This window comes from Vulpes lagopus, chromosome 11, assembly GCF_018345385.1.
Source record: "Vulpes lagopus strain Blue_001 chromosome 11, ASM1834538v1, whole genome shotgun sequence".
Classification (NCBI taxonomy): Eukaryota; Metazoa; Chordata; class Mammalia; order Carnivora; family Canidae; genus Vulpes; species Vulpes lagopus.
Genome location: NC_054834.1, coordinates 9,109,915 through 9,127,691, shown reverse-complemented (window position 1 = coordinate 9,127,691; position 17,777 = coordinate 9,109,915). Strand labels below are relative to the sequence as shown.

General features: G+C 45.3%; 1 protein-coding gene and 1 non-coding gene across 3 annotated transcripts in view; one reads left to right on the top strand and one right to left on the bottom strand.

Moving 5' to 3' along the window:
* SUGCT (succinyl-CoA:glutarate-CoA transferase) overlaps nt 1-17,777 on the top strand; it is a 725,292-nt gene that overhangs the window by 568,755 nt on the left and 138,760 nt on the right. The gene's annotated exons all lie outside the window — the stretch shown is intronic.
* LOC121472403 lies at nt 3,835-3,946 on the bottom strand. Its single transcript, XR_005982885.1, has one exon. It is a non-coding gene; the product is annotated as a U6 spliceosomal RNA (small nuclear RNA).

The following is a 17,777-nucleotide window of genomic DNA, read 5'->3' as shown; positions in this document are numbered from 1 at the left end:
CTCTGCCTGTGTCTCTGCCTCTCTCTCTCTCTCTCTGTGTGTGTGACTATCATAAATAAATACAAAAAAAAAATTTAAAAAAAAATTTAAGAGCGACACAAAAATTTGTCAGATGTGCACCATGTAGCAAAGATGTTTATACTCCTTTCTCATTTGCTTCTTCTAACAATACTGTCTGTTTCATAGATGAAGAAACAGAGGTTTATAAGGGTCTTGCATATGGTCACATAGCTAGGAGGTGACCAAACCAGAATTTGAACCTAGATCTCTGATATCAAAAACTATACTCATTCTTACTACACCAGCTCTGCTTTGCCCGTGGCAATTCGCCCAATGGTTTTTCTCAATAAGCCCTGTTGAGTGGCTATTACATCTCAAGAGTATATTAGGCACTGAACAGAGAAAGATTATGATTCAGTGTGCTAAATGCAATAGGATTAGGAGAGATCGAAGAATGCAAAGAAGGTAACAGTGTTGCCTTGCAAGGGGACACAGATGTTCCTGTGGGCTAGGAGAGCTGCAATGAAGTGTGACATCTGTCTTCCCCTAAAAGGAGGGGTAGGAGTTTTTTGGGTTAACAGAGCAAACAGCTGGGGAGCGGGATAGGGAAAAGAAGAAGGTATTCCAGGTCTAGAAAGAACAGCAACAGAATGCATTGGAGAGCTTGAAGGTCCTGGTTTTCCAGGCTTCCATGGTACAGCTACTGAGAATGCAAGAGGTATCTTTGAATGAGGGGATACTGGACAAAAAACAAACAAACAAACAAACAGAACAACAACAACAACAACAACAAAACAGAGCCATGAAATCGGCGGATGTTGCAGACACTTTTACTGACCCAAGAACAATTCAGAGCCTCGATTACTGGCAGGGGTAGTGGCACAGGAGGGAGGGTCCCAGGAGAAAGATGGGTACGGATAGGGCTCAGGCACCAACAATAACCTTCCTTTTGAAATCTTGAGAGAGGGGCACCTGGGTGACCCAGGTGGTTAAGCATCTGCCTTAGGCTCGGGTTGTGATCCCAGGGTCCTGGAATGGAGCTCCAAGTCCGGCTCCCTGCTCAGCAGGGAGTCTGCTTCTCCTCCCTCTGTTCCTCCCCCCGACCCATGCTTTCTCTCTCTCTCTCTCTCTCTCTCTCTCTCTCTATCTTTCAAATAAATAAATAAAATCTTTATTAAAAAAAATCCTGAGAGAACTTGCCAGGCCTCTTTGCCTTCACCCAGAAGTCAACGGATGAGTTGACTCATTGGGTAAAATGCTACCAGTCACAGACTAGGTGGCGATAAGTGCACATCCTTGGGAAGGCTGTTGGGAAAGAGGAAGGAGGAAGGCTTTCAAATAGTCATGCTTTGGGGCCAAGTGTTAAGGAAGTGACCTGAAAAAGCTGAGGTCAGGAGAGTTTTGATAGTGGTCATCTTTGTAATCACACCCAATCACCCCTCTTCTAAGTGCTCTGGGGAGAGGAATGGAATTGCAGATGCACCTTAGGGGGTCATGGAGAGTTTTTTAACTCCTGCCCTCGCAAATATTTTATTTTCTTCATTAGGAAAGACCAACTCTTCCTCCCCACAGTCATATTCTCAAATACATTACATAGTGGAGCTTGGGCTTTGGCCTGAGAACAGGTGATTCCAAGTACTGTCTCCACCCTTGATGAGCTGTCCATTCTTGAGCAAGTTCACTTACCTATTAAATCCTCACCTTCCCATGTGCGAGCTGAAAATGATGGATAGCGCTCGCCTCACAAGGTCTGTGTGAGGATGCGATCAGAGGAGAGCCAGATTGAGGGTAGGCTTAAAATATTTCAGGCACTGTTCTTTCACGTTGCTTCACAAGCACTCACTCATTCACCGTTTGATACCATGAGTTACCATAATTATGTCCATGTAACAGAGGAGGAAGCTGAGGAATACGTTTCCCAAAGTCACACAATTATCAGAGCTGAGATCTGAACCCAGACCTTTGGACCGCAAAGGTCACACTGTTTGGCTCCCATGCTATACTGACTCTCATTGAGTTTAAAGCGTTTGGGCACATGTTCTGGAAGATATAATCCTGGAATAAAGATTAGCCAACTTTTTAGAGAGCCTGGCTTTCTTCTGGAGCCTGATGTCCAGCATAGTCCTTGGTATTACAATTTTGAAAATTTCATCTTACCTCGATGACACTTTAACGGAAACTCACTTCCTCTAAAATCCTAGTTACTATATGCGGTTAAAATATTTACTCTTCCCACGATCTGGAAGGATCTAAGGAGTTGGTATACTTTTCAATTGCTGTTTTAGGACAATATCATTCCGACCTGTGGAAAATGGGAGTCAGCATATCAAGCCGCCACAAAAACTTGGGTCTGCCTTGTTCTCACCACACTTTTTGAAAACATTCCCACAGCTCAAACAAATTAAAGATGTCATTTTCCACGGCATAACCGACACATACCTGGATGTTTCTTGGGGGTGCATACTCCCATAAGCACCCGTCCATCCGGGTTGTATCAGCCATTGTCTTCAACAGCCACCTCCAGATGTTGTAAAAATTGGAATCTTGATGTTGACCGGCTGCCATTTTTGTTTTCCATTTTGAAAATTTCTGTCAAAGGTCCCAAGTGTGAATGAGGAAGATTACCTTTCATCTCAAACCTACCAACTTCTTTCCATGCTGCAGAGCGCTGACGCGGAGAAAGCTCAGCAAGGATGTCAGGTCTGCCCTCCCATATCTATCATGGTTTGCAAAGCATATGAGCAGGCTCTTGGCAAAACCCTGAGGAGGGGAACTTCTCCAGCTGTAGCTCTAGCCTGCCATCCCTCCCTTGAACTTGGCACTTAATGAATCGGTCTTTGGCTTGTTTGCTTCTCAGAGTCGGGCTGGAATAAGCTTCATTCTCAATGTAGGGCTTTTCGGTTTTGTCTCTAGTATTTCCTTTGCAATAGAAATTTTATTAACATTCATAAATAAAGTTTTCCACATACTGTCATCTATCTCTCTCCCACCTAACTTATCCCAGATTTTCTGGGGATTGTCTGAAAATGATCCACATTGTTAGTGAACAATTTCCACATTGTTCTTCCTGACTTCTAAACGGAACCCTGCCCTTGGTGAAGTCAACGAGAAAAGATGGGAATCTGTCCTCTTTTGGTCTTGCTGAGCAAACAAGACAAAAAGGACATAAAACGATTTTTGCCATCAGTGGCCAGATTTCTCTTTTTAGAAAGTGTCACTGCCTCAGAAATGGTGCTGCCCTTTTCTAAGATAAAATTAGCACCTTGCCTCAAGAAGTAGCAGGGTGAATCAGGACAGCATGCCTGGAGACATTTGGGGGGGAAATTAGACAAGTCTGATACAACTGGGTCACCTGGTCATTTGGTGGCTTTGGTCAGAAAGTCAGATACCTTTGTGCTGACCACCTCCTTTGTTTTATGACAGAAGCCTCGGTTTCAGGAAAGATTAAAGTCGGCATTGGACATGAGATGAGTACTTGGGAGGTGTTGCTGGGGGTGGAGGTGGGGGTCGAAATTGCCATCTGCACTTGAGCAGGCCACACAAAATCACCCCCAGTTAAGAAGCCCTGCCTCAAGGAGATGCTGAGACAGACCTGGAGAGGTTAAGCAGCTTTCTAAGGTCTCCTGGCTGGTGAGTGGCAGAGCTGGGTCTCTAAGCGCTCTTCCGAGTACAAAGTGCTCATCCACGACTCCACGCAGCCATCCTCTTTCTTCTCTCTTTTCTGTCTGACATCATACATCTTCATGGGCATTTGCTTAGTGTACTGTATCCAGTACTTAGTGTACTGGAGCCCATGTCCAGCAAATACCTTTTAATATTTCAAAGCACTCTTAAAAAAAAAAAGAACCCCGAGATTGTTTTCACATTTGCATGCCATTCTTGCCCAGGGGCCACACTAATCTCTGAACTGTTCCAATTTTAGTATACGTACCGCTGAAGCAAATACTATTTCAAAGCACTCCTAGAGTAACTTTGCATTGCTTCTTAGACACCACCAGACAGGAATCGTGGAAAAAGAAATATATATTTGTGTCATTACAGTAGCTGTCCCTGAGCCAATAGGTGCATTGAGTGCATTTGAATACAAATTCAGACTAGGAGTCCCCATTGCAGACAGCCCCTCAATTCCTAGCGGGGCTCCGCTTCTCACCGTCCAGGCTGTATCTCCTGTTTGGACTCGTGGACCATCCCAATCTCCAAGGGATAAATTAAACAACGTGAAAAGGTTTCTTCCCCACACGCTGTTGTGAAACAGAAATGACACCCAGAGCCATGACTAGCCAATTGTATCTTTTGTTTTCCTTCCCATCCTGTAGTCATTATCAAAACTTCCAACCTCCGAGCTCCAGCCTCCTGTCTGAAACAATTAAGCCTCCAGGAAGATGTGGGATTGCTAATCGACTGAATGTTGTGTTTCATTCAGTCCTGGCTGTTGACATCAGCTCTTCATGCTCAGCTACATTGTCTTTGTTACTTCATAAACACATGAATATTTATTACTGTGGGGGAGAACACGCTACTGTTCACGATGACTGCAGCTGAATAACTGGTAATAAACATGAGAGATTAACAGGACTCAGGAGAGGAAGCAGTTCAGGGATGGTAAACCAGGGTCTGCGGAATGTTAAAACCACTGTCATCCAAGGAACAGCTAAAAAGTTAGAGATGTGCAAGAGGATGTTGTGTTGGCAGAAAATAACCAAGGGGAGTTTTAGATTATAGTGTGTAATTAGTGTGTAATTAGCATTTGCATAAATATCCATACCAGGGTATTCTGTGGATGGTAGTAGCACAGAACCAAAACACACACACGGGCACACATACACAGCTAAACAAGCTCAAGAAAAGTATATCCGTGTGCTCATCAGTTAAGATCTGCGTCAACACTCATCTCCGTGGCTAAGTCTTCCCTGTTTCCCCTACAAAGAGCAGCTGGCCGCGCACTCAGACCCGGACGACTCTCCCCTGTTTATGAATCTATTACTCCTCTTGACTCTAGACCCCTCTGGCCCCTCAGTTTAGCTGATTGTTTCTTCCATAATGCCTGGTGGATGCGTGTATGTAGTAGACAGTCAAGACATGATGGCTAAATTCAGAGATTGGTCAAGGGAAGAATGATGTGGTCCAGTGTTACTTAATAACTGGTAACCTGCACCGGGCACTGTGCTAGGCTCTGAGGAACATCTCAAAGCACTTTTGGCCTTTTTTTCCCAGGGGTCTGAGGTGATGGGTAAGACTGCACCTCATTGCAGTAGATCCATTCGTTTAGCCAGTCAGCACGCTCTTTCCTCGGTTCTCACAAGTGCCAGGCATTTGTCAGAACTCTGAGGCCACAAGTAGAGATGTGAACACGAATTACTATGCAGTCATTAACGTTGTGCTTGAGGAAGGGATTCTAAGACTCAACCTGGCACTCAGGCGAGACTTCCCAGGTCACGTGAGCTGAGTCTTGAAGGGCAGGTGGGAGTTCCTGGGGTGGGCATTCGAGGCAAAGCGCAGCATGAGCAAGTTTTGAGGATGGGCAGAGAGCATGATGGGGAACCAGTGGTCAGGCATAGCCGGGGCAGGGTGACATCAGGGCCTAGAGGCCACGGGAGAGGGAGAGGCCATGTCTGTTGAGTGAGTCCTGCGGGTTCAGGTGGCCTGAGCTGAGGCTGTTCGAGCTGCCAGGGAGGGGGAGATGGCAGGGGCAGCTTAGTGGCTCAGAGTGCAAACAGCAAAGGCCAGGGGTTGCGCTCACCCCTGATGTGAGGCTCCAGAATCTTCCAGAGTATAGAAGCCTTAGCACGGGTCCACCTGTAAGCAGAGTGCAGGCTCAGGGCCAAGAGGTACTCGGGCTGCAGCCTCCACCGGGGCAGGCCTCCTCACACGGTCCGCAAGGAAGAGGAAGAAGCAATGGCACCTGATTGTTTGCACGGCACGTTCACAGGTGCTTGGAGTTATACCTATCAGGATATCAACATTATCTTTTTAAATAGCTTACTCTTTTTCTCTTGGACTTGTTCTTTGGTTTCAAAGTCAACTTTGTCTAACTGGTTGCTAAGATTGTCCCTAGCATTCAGTTAGGGTTGAAGCATTACATTTTACTATCCAAATAATTGGTGAGTTAAAAATACTTCCAACAGTTTATGACTCATGCTTTTCAACTCATAGATGAGGAAAACCAAGGTGGGTGACTGTGAATGCCTGTGATTTCTGTACAGGCTGAAGTTCCAGGAAGTTCTAAATGTGATTTCTGGCCTGCTGGGAAGGCCCTGACACTCCCAAGTCATCCCAGACTTTCTGGCTGTGCCTGAAATTAATTAGAGCCACATCTACTGGGTTCAAGTATTACCTGCAGTGACATAAAACATTTTAAGTTCCTATCAATCACACAGTTTATGTGTTTGAGTGATCTTGGAGTATAGGTTTTGACAGGCAGGAGTTGAGGTTGAGAACCAGGGGTTATGGAATGAAGGGCAATGCTAAGATTTACCTATTTTGCAATTTTATCAGATTGATTCAGGTTTTTTTTTTTTAAAGATTTTATTTATTTATTCATGAGAGACACAGAGAGAGGCAGAGACACAGGCAGAGGGAGAAGCAGACTCCCTGCAGGAAGCCTGATGTGGGACTAGATCCCAGGACCCTAGATCACTCCCTGAGCTGAAGGCAGATGCTCCACCCATGAGCCACCCAGGTGCCCAGATTGATTCAGTTTGGTTTAACTTGCCAAATATTTACAGAGCACGTGCTGTATGCAAGATGGATGCAGTGCCGTGTCCTCAAGCCATCCAAGATGGGCTTTACATGCTCCTTGTCCTCCAGGAAGTTTCTGGCCTTGAGGGTCAGTAAGATGAGTGACAAGTTACAGGGAGGAGCTTATCTTGTGCTAAGAGCAGCTGTTAAGGGGAGCACGGCGGGGGGGGGAGAGTGAGTAGCCATGTGTGTTCAGGTAAGAGAGGTCATGACTTGGGGAGACAAGGAGCTCAGGCCATGTACCGTGACAACAGCTCAGCCGATATAGAAATGGGACCTTTGGCAGGTTATGCAGACCTCAGACTTGACTGGCTCATCTGCACATTAGGGATGACAAAGTTTCTCCTCCTCACTCAAGGTTTGTTATGAAGGTCAAACAAATTACCTAATGTTAAAGAGCTTGAAATCTGTAAAGTGCGTATTTCATTATTTAATTGTTTTTTTTTTAATTTTTTTTTAATTTTTATTTATTTATGATAGTCACAGAGAGAGAGAGAGAGGCAGAGACACAGGCAGAGGGAGAAACAGGCTCCATGCACCGGGAGCCCGACGTGGGATTCGATCCCGGGTCTCCAGGATCGCGCCCTGGGTCAAAGGCAGGCGCCAAACCGCTGCGCCACCCAGGGATCCCTCATTATTTAATTGTTAGCAGAATCAGAATTGGAACCTGGATTATTTGATTTAACCTCCAAGCCAATGAAACTCAGAACGTTTTTTCTTCTTTCTCTCTCTCTCTCTCTTTCTTTCTTTCTTTCTTTCTTTCTTTCTTTCTTTCTTTCTTTCTTTCTTTTTAAGGTTTTGTTTAATTATTCATGAGACACACAGAGAGAGGCAGAGACACAGGCAGAGGGAGAAGCAGGCTCCATGCAGGGAGCCCGACACGGGACTCGATCCAGAACCCTGGGATCACGATCTGAGCCAAAGGCAGATGCTCAACCACTGAGCCCCCCAGGCATCCCTTGGAGCCTCTCTGAAACATTTTTTCCCCCTTTTCAGTGGACTTTCCTTTATTGGAGAAATCTCTGTGGTTTCTGTAGGCAGCTGCATGTGTCTCTCAATTTCTAGGGGAGGGTAGAACAAGGACAAAGCAGATGATGCCACTGATAAGTGTGGGTGCAAGAATTCTAAACTATGTGAGTCAAACACAATCCCTGGGCCTCTGAGATGCGTGAACCTCTTGAAAGCCTGACTTACGCTCTGCGTCTTAAATGGCACAGTGCATGGTCATCAGCTACACGGCTCTGCTCTCACATCGCCGGTCCCATCTTTGGCCTGGGGACTCTGGACACATTCAGGAGAACCTCTCTTTTCCTTAGGAGATGGGTCTTTCAGGCCTTGGCTGCACAGGATCTGACATTGAAGGAGTTAAGTGGTCAAGAAATGTGAGACCTAAGCATTGAGTCTACTCAGGGAGAATCCATCATGGGAAGCATCCCCAGTAGCCTATTGCAGTTTGAGTAACTTGGAAGGCTGATGGAAATAGGCCAATCATGCTATCTGGGTATTTTGAAGAGTTTTCCATTTGTTCTGCTTCAGATCAGTGAGTCCCTATTTTTGTTGCAGCTGGAAATGGGCAGATGTCAGAGGGAAGGCTCTAAGACTTTGCCTTGTCTCAGAAATCACACGAAAGAAACCTAGGTACCGTCTGTGTCGATGGTCTTATATCTGAGTTATGGCCCCGGTCCCAGTAGATGCTTTTCCTGACTTCAAGGGCAAGGCATCGGGTAGTAGGGGCTACTTCCTGGGCAGGTAATACATCTTGTGGGATACCACCCAGGAGGTGGGGGGATGCGCAAAGATGCCTCTGTTTGCTGCCCGACTTCTGCAGTGTATCTACAGTGGGAACTTGTGAAGACCAGGTCTGGTCACCTGCAGCCAGTCACTGAGAAGAGAGCCACCAGAGAAACCAAACCAAAGCTCACATCCCCTCGAAAAAGCTTCCTGCAGCAACCCCGGCCTGAAGATTGCAAGCAAGGGTCGGGCCTGGGAGGGAAACTTCTCCCCAACACCCCCCTGCCCCACCTCTGGTCTGGCTGGTAGTAGCCTGCTCCAGCCCTGGCTCCTTTTATCATTCCTTCCTTTTATAGTTGCTTCAGGAAAGCCCCGGGCCTCTGAGGCTGCCTTCCACCCCCATCGGAGATTTTAAATGTGAGGACAGGAAACGTTTGTTCGGCTTCGTCATGTTCTGACACTGTTGCCCACTCCCCCTCCCACGCACCCTCATTTGGTGCCTCCTGAAAAGTTCTGCCAACGTGAAGCAACCATCTTTTAATGTGGCTTTGGCTGAACTTGTGCTCTAGGAAGCGAGTGTGGCGGGGCACCCCAGTCTCGGCCAGGCCGGCCCCTCGGAAGACTGAGCTCACCCACCGCGGCAGCACCCCGAGGCCCCGGCGGCCTGGGCAGGGCAGCCGGCGGCTCCCACGGCACCACTGTGCTGCTCGCGGGCCCTGCCTGCTGCCTGCCTCTTGAAAGGCAGGTGTCCGGAGAGGTCATTGTACGTTGGCCCAGGGCATGGTATTTGCCAGATGATTATCTGGAAGATGACAGGATGTTTTTTGAGGAAACCGAGTTATATATACAGGATGGATTGCTCAGAGCCCCCAAACCATTTGGGCACAGAGGGAAGGTGCATCTCAGATCTCCTTTCGACCGGATTTCATCCCACCAGCTGCATTGGGTGGCAAGTGATTTTCCTCTTCACTGTTGAGAAGGCCCAGCCCAGTTGGGGAAGGGGACCGTGCTGTGCCATCTTGCCACAGCTCCACCAAGTTCTGTGTTGTGGGCGAGTGGGGGGCTCCCCGCTGCCTTTCAGGGGAGGAAATGGACTTGTAGGAGTTTAAGTAGGAGTTCAAGTACTGGCTGGAGCCACACAGCAAGTTAAAGAGAGGCAGGTTCTAAAAGCTCAGCCTCAGGCCTGGAGGCCCCGGTACCCCTCTGGGCCACTCTTAGGACCCCTCGCTGACCCACGCTTGTCAAGGCGAAGCGCTGGAAATGCCTCAGAGACTCAGACGACTGTGAGACCCACCTGGGTTACATCATCACAGGATGTGATTCTCACTTTGTCATCAGCCCTTTATGTAAACCCAGCCAAGCACTGGCTTCCCAAAATAGCCCTCACCGCCACCAGAAGCCCGAGCCTTCTGCGGGAGGCAGGGCCCTCTGAAGGCAGCGGGGAGGTCTCCCTCGGATTGTCTAGGTGGCAGTAGAGAGAGAATTATCAATGACCCGATTGCTCTCGCACCTTTACTGTTTCCCTGGATGGGCAGGCAGGCTGCAGAGCAAGTTTAGAAGAAATTTAAAATCCAGCTTCCGACTGTTGATTCTGTTGAGATATTTTTCCCAACATGCAAGAGACTTGGCACTGTTTCAGGTGAGGGAAATAATAGAGTGGAAAACACGTTTTCATGTGACTTTTCTGTAAAACCATCAAAGTGGAGAAAACCACGTTAAATCATTATTCACTACCTCCAAAAGCCACAAATTACCTTCTCAGCTTTTTGGGCTGTAGGCATCTGTCTGCTTTTCCTCCCCCGTGTGCTCAGCATTGCCGTCTGGAGCACATGCTGTTGGTACGTTAGATTTATGTGTATTTTTAAAGGCACTGAGTCCACCTCACTTTAACCTTCTTTGCTTTGGGGGTCAACCTACTGTAAAGCTACTTGCAGTTTCACGGTCATCTATCAACATGAGGACTCCATGTTTTCAGGGTCAAGACGACTGTCGAGCAAGGTGTTTTTATTAATGCCCTACAAGCACCCACGTGGGGTTCCCAGCTCCGTAAAAGATCACTGAAATGGCTTTACCTGGGCCAATTCCTTATCCTGTGGGGCCCTGACCTGTAAACCAGAGCTAAACATGGAACGTGTTACAGTCAAAGACCATGCTGCTCTCAAGCCAGCCCATACGGTGTGCAAAAAGATTCTGGCTAGAGGCAATTTGTTTTTTCCATACACCTAACAAAGCCATTCTATCATTCCTGCCCCCTTTTGTGACTCCAAGGGAAAACATCAAAGTAATATCTACATAGAGTATTATAAAAAAGAGAAATATGCAAGAGGGGGGCATAGAGAGAAAAAGAGAAAGAGAGAGAATGAACATGTATGCCTATCTGTATCTATGCTCTCCATGAGTGCTGGCAGTTGCCCACACCAAATCTGAGCCCTAACTCTCTGTAAATACTCAAGTGTCTTTGGAGGTCGGAAGGATTGGAGGTGCCATCTTGCAGAGTAGATTTCCTGAAAAATGGGTAAGTTCCTTCCATAATGTGGGGAAAGAGACCCTAGTATAGTTTAATCACTTGCCCAAGATCACCCTGGATAATGATTTTATGAGGATGATGAGAATTCCACTCTTAGCTCCAAGAGCTAGCAACAGAGCAAATACTCTTTCTCCTCCTTGGTACCCAGGTAACTGTCAATTCAGGTCTCTATACTCATAAATCCAGGAGGTCATTCATCTACACAAAAGCTTCTCAAACAGAAATATGGACCAAGTCTGCCTTTTCAAGCATTGTTCCAGATCAGGAGGCCAACAATCTACAGTTATAGTCCACTGTACTAGTTGTTTTCAGTGGATACAAACTAATGACAACATGTGGTCCCTGTATTCCATGAGCCTCCAATCTACTGGGAGAGACAGAGCTCTAAAGCATCTTATAGAACACAGAAAGCACTAGAGTGTGGTCTAACTATAGCAGCAGTTGACTTGCCCAGGCGAGACTTGCATGGCAACTACTTCTATTTGGAACACTGACAACAATCAGGAAGAAAACAGTCAAGCCCATCAAGAGTCAACAAAGTTGTCCAAAACTCCACATTAGAAAAATGTGGAGCCCTATAGATCCTTATTGGAAGTCTCAGCTTGGGCTTGGTGCTTATAATGTGGGTCCAAGGGGATCCCACCAGTCAGGAAATGACCAGGCTTTTGATTCAGAAGAACTGGTTTTTCCATGAGGTGCTACTACTTGCCAGCTGTGTGATCTTGGGCACTCACTGACTTCTCTTCACTAAATGGAGATAGTCATACCTACCCAACAAGGACGCCGTGAGGATTAACAGAGATATTGCATGGGAGAGCACAGATGACAACACTGGTTACCAGCATGAGGGGCTCTTACCAACATCCCATTACCTAGTTACAGTGGACTCGAAGCTCCCTTAGATGGGAAGCAGGATGGATAACCACAGAGGTAGACGTGTTGAAGAGAGCAGGGAATTCTAGCTCACTCAAAGGTGACCACAAGGGTAAAGGCCTGCTTTACCGCAGCTCGTCAGCTGTCAGGATGAATGTTCCGGCCTGACTTAGCATGAGGATATCATTATATCAGGCCGATCTGTCCAGAGTTCTCAAGAATGAGTTTTTCCCAGCCAGATCCTGAATAGCTGAGAGTCTGGAATCACAGAGGGATTTATCTTTTTTTTTTTTTTTTTTTTGTATTGAATGGTATCAATTATCAGAAACGACAACTAACTTAGCTAATACTGCATGTGTTACTATGCTCCAGATACTATTTCCTTAGTGACTCTTTTAATCTTCACACCAGCTCATTGAGGAAGCACCATCCTTATCTTGCAGATGGTAAAGTTGAAGCTCAGTGAAGGTAACTTTCTGAGTCACATGCTATCAAGTGATAGAGTCATGATTTTTAATCCCAGGACTTGGGCTCTTTCAACCAGAGTCCACAATTTAACCAGTATATAAAGGATACTGAATTAACTAACCCTCATTTGTCATATATGTGGAAAACATCTGAGTGTCCGCCTTTCAATTTTGTATTTTTGGACATTAGAAATGTTTCACTTATGGGTGGTTAAATTTATCATTTTTCAAAAATTGGATACCTCTTTAGCCATGCCATGTTCAGCTATTCAGTTTTACTATATTCTATTTCTTTTATGATTATATTTAAATTTTATTTTTACTTTTTTTTTAAGGAAAGTTTTCTTTAAAAAAAAAAAAACTTCACTTATTTGAGAAAGAGAGAAAGAGCACAAGCAGGGGGAGGGGTAGAGGGAGGAGTAGACTCCCTGTTGAGCAGCGAGACAGATGCCAGACTTGATTTCAGGACCCTGGGATCATGACTTGAGCTGAAGGCAGATGCTTAACCAACTGAGTCACCCAGGTGCCCAAATTTTATTTTTACTTTTTATTTTGATGTAATTATAGATTCGCAGGAAGTTGCAGAAATAGTAGAGAAGTCTTATGTACCCTTCACCCAGTTTCCCCCAGTGACTATGTCTTAGATAATTATAGCACACTATCAAAATCAGGAAATTGACAGCAGTGCAATGGGTATGCCTCATTCTAAGCCATTTTATCACATATATAGATGCATGTGATGATCACCGTGATCAAGATACAGCACTATTCTATCCCCATGAAGATCTTTACATTTTCATTTTTATTCCAACTTTCGGTTTATCTGGAATTTAGTTTGATGTTTGAGAGGGAAAGGATCTATTTTCTAATTTCCAATTTTCCCGGCACCATCTATTTGACAAGTCACCGCGTTGACACTGATGAGAAATTTCACCCTTCGGTTCCTGTACTACGTGATTACAAAGCCTACATCTTTTAGGCCCCAGAGCCACTAGTTCCCTCTGGTTCACCACATTACCTACTGAAACTTGGGTCTCAGCAGCAGTGGATTGGATTGTTATGCCATCAGAAACAACAGAGCCTACAGCAGGGTCTTGGTGTGAAATTATTGCCTTTTCCCTTAAAATTTATCCCTGGGTCCTTCTGGGACAATGGGGAAGGCTGTACTCATTGGTAGCTCCCTTTCACCGCACTACCGCTCAGAAAATCAGAGGGCCTTGGATGTGAGATCAGAGTCCTAAAACTCCAGGTTCCATCATTTTCCTTAATTTTCTTTATTTGTCTTCAGCCTTAGTTTCCTCATCTGAAAATGAGGAAAATTATATCTATCTCAGAGGGCTGTGACTTTTTATGAGAATAAATGAAATAATACATTTAAATGTACAGCCTAGGAAAGGCTCAACATAGTGTAGTATTTTTATGATCATTATCATTTCTAATTATATAACATATCCTTTATTCTATGGAAAATATATTATCTTTATTTATATTAGTGTGTGCCTTCAATCATGATGGTATTTCTTATCCCCTCTTGAAAAGTCAGTGTGGGGATCCCCGGGTGGCACAGCGGTTTAGCGCCTGCCTTTGGCCCAGGGCGCGATCCTGGAGTTCCGGGATCGAGTCCCACGTCAGGCTCCCAGCTTGGAGCCTGCTTCTCCCTCTGCCTGTGTCCCTGCCTCTTTATATCTCTCTGTCTGTCATAAATCAATCAATCAATCAATCAATCTTAAAAAAAAAAAAAAAGAAAAGTCAGTGTGATAGACTCTTAGAATTGAGAAAATGGCATCATTATAAGATTTGAGTACAAAGCTGATGACCAGTGTCTCATTCTGTTGAGGCTGCTATTAAAAAAAAAAAAATACCATAAACTAGGTGGCTCATAAACAAGATAAATTTTCCACAATTCTGGCAGCTAAGAAGTCCAACACCAAAGTGCCAGCAGATTCAGTGTCTGGTGAGAACCCACTTCTTGGTTCACAAACTGCCATCTTCTTGCTGTGTCCTCCCAGGGCAGAAAGGAAAAGGAGCTCTCTGGCGCCTTTTGTAAGACCATGAATCACCTCCCAAAGTCACCTCCCAAAGGCCACATCTGCAAATGCCATCACAATGGAGGTTGGTTTTGACATATGAATTTGGGGAAGACACAAATATTCAATGCATAGCAATCAAGAAGTGGGAACATCCTCTTTCCTTCATGAGTGGTATTGTCACGGCAGTGGCTTCTGCTGGCAATAACGTCCACTCAGCGGCTTTCTAGAGGCTGCTCTGGGATAGGGTCAACTAGCCTTCCTCCCAAGACCACCTCCATTGGGGTAGCTGTCTCTAGGGACCTTCCTAAGTCTTAATCTAGAGGAAATCACAGCATTGCCAGGAGTTTACAAGATAGTTTTGTATGATAATTTTGTGTTCAGGAAGCAAGACTGTGTAACTCAGCTGCCCCCGCCCGCCCACCCCCCACCGCCTTCTTCCTTTTGTGGACACAACCCCAAAGACCCTCACTTAGGGCAAAAGAGCAGATCCTTTCCTTAAAGGAGTCATCACAGAGACTGCGGTCGTCTCACAGGTCTGACAACTGAAGCACTCCCCACCCTCATTGCCACCTTCACCTTGGAACACAAGAGCGCTGGCATGTTCCAACAGCAGCCCTGAGTATCCTATAATCACCTTGGGTAGAGTTAAACTCCACCAGTGACTCAGATTACTTAAGTCTACATCTATCACTAGGAAGAATCAGCTTTTAAATGAGGAGTGTAGATGGGAAATCCCAGTATCAGCTATGAAAATACAACAACAGCTACTTTTTTTTTTTTTTTAATAAGGAGGGGCAGTTTGGGGAAAAAGAAAAATTTTTTACTTTCTTTTCTCTGCTTTATCCTCATTTTGTTTTGAAAGGTGTTTTGCATGTGTGAATGGGAGTGTTGCGCGTGTCACTAGAAAACAGAGGAACGATGCTGTGATTACCATTTTTGAAAGAGGCACTCCTACAGGAAATTGGGCTGCGAGGGAGGAAAAGTGTGTGTTTTCCTGAAGGAAATGCTTGTAGAAAGCCAGATCTGGGAAACAAATCATGGAGACGGTATAAATAAACTTCTGGCCCTTTGTATTTTGAATGGTGAGATAGTACCTTTGGTCCCCAGGAAAGCAATTTCTTTTGGATATGATCCTTCAGGCACGTGAAAGATTCAGGTTTAATTTTAAAACCAGCACCTTCATTCTTCCCATTTTCCCTAAACCGCCTGACCACAGGCACATACTCTGCAGCCACCAACATCGGCAAGCTTATAAATGGGAAAATTGAATTCCACCTGAGAAAAGGAGTATTCGAAATCTCCGTGGATTGAAGCTTTAAATATTGTTTCAAAGTAAGCTCTGGTGGGTTTTTGTTTCTTTTGAAAGAATTGGCTTCCTATGTTAAAACTTGCTTGGGTTATAAATTGGAATTGAAATCTTTTTTCCATGCATTTAAAAACTTGCCGACAATAAAAATTTAGCAAAGAATAGACTTTATTGGGAGCAAAAAACAAAGTAGACATTTTGAGTTGTTAGCATAGATGATATCGAATGTCTTCTTTTATGGTATTGTTTAACAGCGTTATTTATACACTTCGAAAAAAAATGAAATGGGAAAAAAAATATATTCCTTACACTGCGGCTTTAGAGAACAGAGTTTGTTCTCAGTAAAACTTCCCAGATCTGCACAGTATCTTATAAAACAACAGGAAGCAGGGAGCTGTTTCATGAAACATAATAGTACTAGTGTCAAAGTGGGGATCCAGGATTGAAAGGCTTCCTTGGTACTCTGTGCAGTAATGATGTCCATACCTCAGTCGGTCTGGATGTCTGCGACTCAACCCTTTCATAAATCCTTCTTTCCCATTCCAGGTTGTGATAAAGCCAAGAGGGAAGGAGAAGTGCATAGAGTGTGCACGTCTCACGGAGCCCTTGGAGCTCTCACTGGATTGAAGTCAATGACTAGATAAATAAGCTTTCCAGGAAGCCCTTAATTAGCTTCATCTCATTCTAGCCTAGTCTATGGCAATATCCTCTTATCTGTGTCTCTGATTCTCTTGCCCCACCTACAGTCTCTTCTCTATAAGGATACATAAATCCAGTCATGCCACTGCCTGCTCAGAAGCCCCAAGGGCTTCCCCTCATGTCCTGTTTGCACTATGACCTACCAGCCCCTACGTGATCGGGGCCCTGGCGACCTTCTGGCCTCATCTCCTGCCCCTGACTCATTTACCAAGTCCTAGCCCAGAGGCTTTATACTTGCTGTTTCTTCTGTCTAGAACACTAGATAGTCTCATGATTTTGCTCGCTGCTTTTAATCATCTGCTCAGGTATCCCCTCCTCAGTGAGCTCCCTGCCCTCATCCCATTATCACTCTCCATCCCCTTCCCCTGTTTTCCTTTTCTCTTCAAAATATTTCTCACTCTTTCATATCGGATTACACATATTCATGTGTTTCTTGCCTGTTTCCCTCATCAGGATGGAAGCTCCCTGAGGATAGAGACTTTGCTTATAGAGTTTACTATGGAAGCCCCCGAGCCTGGCACTTAGGAGCTCAGCAAACATGTGTTGAATGAATTGTTTTATGTCAGCGAACGTCAGTATCTTCCCCTCTTGGGACTCCTTGCCCTTTCTCTTCATACATCCAACAGAAATAAAATTGGGTAATAGTCACTACTAGGAATTGTCGTGATATATACATTTCAGAATTTGAATGGTCAATAGACGTCATCTGGCCTGTCAGTTTTCAACCTTGATTTTCACCTTCCGGAAACAGAGTAGAGTCTGATATCCTTTGGAGAAGACTCCTGTGGGAATTCCCACAATTGGGGACTCTTTTCCTCACCAAGCAGTAGCTATTCCCACCCGTCATTGCTCTAAGAATATCTTTGCAGTCATTTCTCCAGATATGTCCCAACTATTAACAATGTCACAGCCTCGTTCCTTAGAAGGAGAATGTGAGAAAGGGATTGGGTGCACTGATTTAATGGGCGAATAGACTTTAGAAAAAATCTGGAAGGAGAGTGAGGAGAGCAAGATAGGGAAGGAAGGGACTCCCCAGGAATGTGGTCTTAGGTAAAGCCTAACCTTGGCTGGACACACAAGGCTCACAGGGTGAGGCTGTCCTTCCCTTCAAAGGATCTAAACTTAACAACTTTATGCCAATCAGTCATCGGATTCCCAGGCCTGGGGTGGCGGGTGGGTGGCTTCCCAGGCATCTCTGTCAGTCAGGGGTAAGTCTGGAGAAGGCCATGGAAGTAAATCCTCAGCTGTCTTATTGGAAGCAACCAATGGATGGGTGTGCTAGCTGGTCCAGGGTCGGCAGGGGCAGACACCAGCAACCTCTACCACACAAGGTTTTTCAGTAGTGACTGCTCCCCATAGGGGATAGTTCTTACACTCAGGGTGCATCTGAATCACTTGGAGGGCTA